At 38.4% G+C, this 6,585-nt stretch overlaps 1 long non-coding RNA gene across 1 annotated transcript; it reads left to right on the top strand.

Moving 5' to 3' along the window:
- Positions 1-1,662: 1,662 nt before the first annotated feature.
- LOC138438892 (uncharacterized) lies at positions 1,663-5,355 on the top strand. Its single transcript, XR_011256496.1, has 3 exons — positions 1,663-1,829; positions 1,904-2,071; positions 3,404-5,355. It is a non-coding gene; the product is annotated as an uncharacterized lncRNA (long non-coding RNA).
- The last annotated feature ends 1,230 nt before the right edge of the window (positions 5,356-6,585 follow it).

The raw sequence follows: 6,585 nt of genomic DNA on the forward strand, positions 1-6,585 counted from the left end.
GCTTAGAGCTTAGAAGATGCTAGTTGGTTGATAGGGATGAAGGACAGAGGAATAGGGCATGAAAATGAAAAACAAATGAGAATTTCACAAACTGATTTCTGAGCTCACAGTGGAGATAAGGTCACCCAAGTACAGGCGTGGCTTAGAGGACTTTCAGAAGTGTGTGCTGTTCCAACAGCCACATGTGTTAGTCAGTGTGAGCAATTTCTGTCCCATGAATGTTGAGACAAAAATAGACTATGTTTTTATATGTAAGGAAATAAGAACATATGGTCTGACATGGTTTGCTCATAGTCACAATGGGAAAGAATATTTAAAGTCCAGACTATTCCAGAAATCAAATCACTATAATGATGCTTTGAACAGATCAATTCTCTGATTTGAAAAGAAAGTGAATCAGTTGTACATATACATATACCAACTCTCTTTTTAGCTTCTTTCCCCTGATAGGTCATTACAGAGCATTGAGTAGAGTTCCCTATGCTATAGAGTTGGTACTTAGTGAAAATGATAGTTGCTCAGTTGTGTCTGACTCTTTGCAACCCCATGGACTGAAGCCTGCCAGGTTCCTCTGTCCATGAGATTTTCCAGGCAAGAATACTGGAGTGGGTTGCCATTTGCTGCTCCAGATAGGTACTTATTATTTATCTATTTACTATGTATCTGTCAATCCCAATCTCCATTTATCTCTCCCCCTTCTTACCTCTGGTAACCATAAGTTTTTATACATCTGTGACTCTATTTCCATTTTTTTGTCTTTCTTTTATTCCCCCTTTTGTTCTTTCTTCCTTGGTCTTTGTTTCTCCCTCAGTCTCCATTTATGCTTCTTTCTCCTTTAACTGGCTTTTCCACTATACATTCACGGATGTATCCCCTTTCCTCTGTCCCTAATCGTCCTTTTCAGTAAAATAAGGGAGGACACGGTACATAGTCAATAGGCTGCTTATTGATCTAGCACTAAATGTGTATGTGGTATATATACAGAATGCTATACTGTGTATGGACTTAGTATTCTTTGAATGATTTAATTTAAAAAGCGGTAATTCAAATGTCTTCTATTTCTAAAAATAATGTCAGTAAAGATGACTATATAATACTTAATAGTTATATTCATATACCTTTTCCTTTTTAACTTAGTCAGTAAAAAAATACATATATGAAAAAGGAAAGAAAACAGAATTTTCATCCATGATCTAGAATTAATTTAGAAATCTGAGCATTCATTTTATTTGACAAAAGTGTATTTGTCCTTGTGAGATGGGGATGGAATATGTGCCTTTGAGAAGAGTTAAGAACCACTGCTGCCCAGGAGGAAAACACATAAATGTATTCAGAGGATCTGTGTGACTGGGTAACCTTTAAGATCTCTTTTATCAACCTGGAGGTTCTATGAATCTAGGCAAAGCAACTTAGTGCAGGCACATTAGAATTAGCTAGACTTTTCCAGCAAGACTCTAAAAACAGACTGGTTCTAAACAAACCTGCCTACCTGTGTCTTAAAAGACAACTAGACAGACTACCATCTTCATTTGTTTCCTCGGATTCAAGTTCATCGCAACAAACATTCACCAGTGCCTGCTTGAGGGAGGAAGTGGGTTAATCATTGTGGCTACTGGGAAATGAGGTCAGAGCCACACCACAGAAGGGCTCAAGGGTCAGGGTAGAGACAGATCAGAGGCACAGACAGTAAGGGCTACATGGTCTTGCTGAGCTGTCCACCCAGCAATTAGAGGGGCATGAGAAGCTGCACAGTGACAACCACAAGGAAGTCATCAGCATGAGTCATCTGCAAATATAGCCAACTCCATGTCATCTCCTTGCTTCAGCAGGTGGATCATTTATATTTCCCCTGGAAGCCATCCGCTGGTCTAAATGCTGGGGTTGATTTGTTTTTCTGTTGCAGGGGAGAAGGTGGTTTTCCCAGAAGGAACTAGAATATGCCTGGCTCTGGCACAGTTCCAGACACAAGAGAAAGACAGGGAGTTTTTGAAGTTCTCTCTCTCCTTCTGTGCAAATTAAAGGTCCACTCATCTTTCCAACCCTCTGACCCTGAGAGAAACACACAGCTCAGGTAGGGTCACTGTGGGTCGTCTTTGTTGGCTTTCTGATCTTTTGCTGTTTAGCGGCTGGTAGCTAAAAATTAGGATGTAGCTAAAAAAAGGCGAATTTACAGCTCATCTTTTCTGCACACTGTTTAAATTCCTCTCACCTCTAACGTTTAACCAGAAAACATTCTGACAGTTATTGAGAAAGAAGAGTGGCAACTATTGACTATTTCCATGCACAGCTTGGTTTGGAAATGAGAGATCCTGGGATGACAAATCAAAGAATATAAAAGTCTAAAAGTGTGTTAGTTGTTCAGTCATGTCCAACTCTTTCTATTTCATGGACTGTAGCCCACAGGCTCCTCTGTCCATGGAATTCTCCAGGCAAGAATACTGGAGTGGGTAGCCATTCCCTTCTCCTGGGGAATCTTCCCAACCCAGCAATTGAACCCAAACCTCCTGCATTGTAGGCAGATTCTTTACAATCTGAGCCATGAGGGATTTCCATAAAAGTCTGAACATGTGAATATTAGATTATGGAGGTTTCAAGGAAGGTGTCTTTTATCTACTGAAACACAAGGGTTCCAATAGCATGACAAAATGGAATTTCTCCTATATGTATCTGTTTCCCCTTAGAGTTGGAGCCATATTTTTTTGAAAGTTCTTTAGAATCTGGGTGTAATAAAATAATAATAACTATTACGTTGGGCTTTAAATCATAGAAGAAAACTAATAGTCTAGTTAATGACTATAATGATGAGATTAGCAATGATGCTATATTATTTTCACAGATGGCAAAATAACTCTCTGAAAGGGAAGAGGGAATCATCTTGGCTAAGTGATTACCTACCTCAGCTTACATGTTACTCTCAGGTTGCAATCTCAACGTGTGGCAAATTCACTTTCACAGTGTGACAGTTGTTTTCACTGAGGCAAGAGAGAAAAACAGCTGGTTTTAACTCCAGTCCAATACAATTCTGTGTGCTGGAGCCGCACTAATTAAGCCTAACCCTACTTCCACTTGGTGGTCCTTAAGATATCCGTAAACAGCTGTGTTATCTGTCCTATGCTGTTTCCTCTCCAAACAAAATGTCTTGAAATGCTGAAGTAGCTCAGCTTGTTCTGGAATATTCTTTCTAGTTGCATCTTGACATGAGTGTTCTTATTTGACATCACCCAAAGCCAGCCATCAGTGAAATCAAAATTCACAATGTCTTTGGGACTTGTGTTCGCAGCAGTGTCTGGAGTAAGGGAGTAGGAAGTGGGGGGACAAGAGAGGAACACCTCACAGATTGGTGCAGAAGAGGCTGTAGCCGTTCCCTTGTGAGTGGCTTATTTGCTTTTTCTTCTGTCAACAGTGGGAGGAACTGCAATTCCTCTTGGCCAGCTTCGATTTACAACCAGTCTTTCCAGCCTTTTGCTTCAGTGAACAAGGTTCCCAGGAAGCAGACCTCTGACTCTTGCCTCATTTTCAGATAAAGGCCCACTTTCAGACATCTGCCCAGCCCTTGCGACTGTTCTACAGAGTTGACTTTTCATTACAAGTGTATTCACATGTGTCAAGCTGCTTGTAAAGCTGAGGCTCTTCATATTGTTTTGTTTTATGAAAGAAGAAACCAAACACTTCCTGTATCAGTATGTTCAGTGTGGACAGAGTTGAGAGACAGGAAATGTAGGAGATTTAGCATTAAAATGTGAAAACAATATTTTAAAATGGATTCAGAAAAATGTGACCTCATTTGAATATAGGTTGTAAGTTCCAGGAGCATTCTAGAACTGATTTAATCCCACCCATTGGTTTTGGAAGAACTACCAACATGGCTACATGCAGAAAGATCATGCTGACAAAGAGCCCTGTGTCTCCTAGTCAGTGTGAGTTGAGTTCGAGAAGTAAAAGGGGGCTTGGTCTGCAAAGATGTCAACATCAATGCTTAGGCTTTCATCACACATGGCAAATATGAGGGGGTTCTGGGCTCTGTCCCAGCCTTGCTGCCATTAACTTGTTTTGCTATTTTGTACTCATAATTCCTCTGGACCTCATAGCTGTTCATCGCACACCTTTATAATGAATGTATTATGCCAGAAAAAAAACTGCAAAGTAACTTCTCAAATTTGAGGGTTTAGTCTCTACAGTTCTTAGGCAAACAATGCAGTGAAAGACAATGGTTACATACAAGTTTCTTTTGTCTTTTCTTTCTTTTTTAAATTAATTTTTATTGGAGTAGAGTTGCTTTATAATGTTGTGTTAGTCTCTGCTATACAGCAAATTGAATCACGTATACGTATAGATATATCCCCTCTTCTTTGGATTTACTTCCCATTTAGGCCACCACAGAGCGCTGAGTAGAGTTTCCTTGCTATACAGTTGGTTCTCATTAGTTATCTAATTCATATAGAGCAGGGTATATATGTCAACTCCAATGTTCCAACTCATCCTGCTCCGCTCCCTTTGGTGTCCATGTTTGTTCTCTACATCCATGTCTCTATTTCCGCTTTGCAAATAAGATCACCGATACCATTTTTCTAGATTCCACATGTATGTGTTAATATATGATATTTGTTTTTCTGACTTACTTTACTCTGTATGTCTGTCTCTAGGTCCATCCATGTATACAAGTTTCTTTTCTTTTTCTTTCTTTTCTTTATTCCCACCAGAGACCCTTCTGGTTGTAGAATCGGGGGAGATAGTATAGGAAACACATATAATGGATCATCCTGGTCTTCTGATCCCTTTCTGTTCAGTCTTCAGAAGTACTGGGGCCTGCTTTCCTCCATCTGCTTCTTCTCAGAAGGAGACGCCAGGCGATCTAGATGGCCTGGTGTAGATTAGGGACCATCCTTTTCAGGCTCTACATGAGGCAGGTCTGCACACCTTGTTCAACTCATACTGGCCTCCTCTTCTCTCCTCCTACCCCCTTTCCATGTGCTCTACAATACCAACATTTGTTCTTTGCCCAAGGGAAGTTCCTTTGCATCTTAAAATCTCCAACCCATGGGATCATATCTGTCAGGAATGCTTCTTCTCACTCCTCTTCACCCACAAAAGTCCTACTCACCACTAAGCCTCGACTTAAATATCACTTCTTTAGGGAAGCTTTCCACACCCTTTGTGCTGATTAGGTACTCTATGGCATGCTGTTTATTTCCTTCCCAGTGCTAACTGTGAATTTAATGATGTAGTTCTGTGAGTATGTACATGTGTGTGATCATTTATTTATCTTTTTCCATTTCTTCATTTTCAGCCTATGTGTACCCTTAAAGTGAGTTTCTTAAAGGCAGCATGTTATTAAAGTCTGTTTTCCTTTAAAAAGGATTCAGTCACTCTGTGTCTTTTTGATTGGAGAAGTTTTAATCTATTTCCATTTAAAGTTTCATTTATTCAATAGGTAGAACTTAGAATTGCCATTTTGTTAATTCCTTACTATCAAATCTCCTATTCAGTATCATCCTAGAGTGTTACTTAGAGCAATAAAGCAAAAAAGGGAAAAATCAAGGACAGATAGAAGGAAGGAAGAAAGGAAGGGGGAAAGAAAGAAAAGGTTTACAGATGGGAAAGGGAAAAATATATCTGTATCTATTTAGATAACATGATTGTATACGTAGACAATGCCAAGGAATAAGAAAATAACTTCTAGAATTAATAAGTGGGTTTGGCAAAGTTGCAGAATACAAATTAAACATAAAAAGACCAATATTTTGAAATATATAGAAATATTAGAACACTAGAAGTGTTTATGGAAATCAAAATTTTTCATAACAGTATATCTGAAATAGGTTCAGAAATGAAATACTTAGAGATAAATTTAACAAAACATACATGCCATCTGTAATCTGAAAACTACAAAGTGCTGATGAAAGGAATCAAGTAAGAACTAAATAGCTCTAACTAATAGAGATACTGACTTTAATAGCTACTAAACCAGCTTTTATAATGATACTTATGAATTGAAAGAATCAGTATAGTAAAGATATCAATTTTCCCAAAATTGATCTATAGATTTAACACAAGCCCAATCAAAATCCCAGTAGAATTTTTTGTAGATATAGGCATCAGTTCAGTTCAGTCACTCAGTCATGTCCAAACTCTTTGCAACTCCATGGACTGCAGCATGTCAGGCTTCCCTGTCCAGCACCAACACCCAGAGCTTACTCAAACTCATGTCCATTGAGTTAGTACCAAAATTGATATGTACAAGAAAGGAATTTAGAATGGCTGTTAAAACTGTTTTGGAAAAGAAGATAAAGTTGGAGAAATTATATTATAAAATTTTAAGATTTACTGAAAAGCTATAGTAATCAAAGTAGTGTGATATTGATGAAGAGACAGACATGGAGATTAATGGAAGAAAATAAAGAGTGCAGAATACACCCACATAAATATGGCTAGTTAATTTTTTGACAAAGGTGCAAAAGCAATTCATTTGGGAAATGGCAATCTTTCAATAACTGATGTTGGAACACATAGGTATTCATATGGAGAATGAATAAATAAGTAAAGAGAACTTTAACCTAAACTTCACATCTTATACAAAAGTCACCT

This window comes from Ovis canadensis, chromosome 4 (genome assembly GCF_042477335.2).
Source record: "Ovis canadensis isolate MfBH-ARS-UI-01 breed Bighorn chromosome 4, ARS-UI_OviCan_v2, whole genome shotgun sequence".
Lineage (NCBI taxonomy): Eukaryota > Metazoa > Chordata > Mammalia > Artiodactyla > Bovidae > Ovis > Ovis canadensis.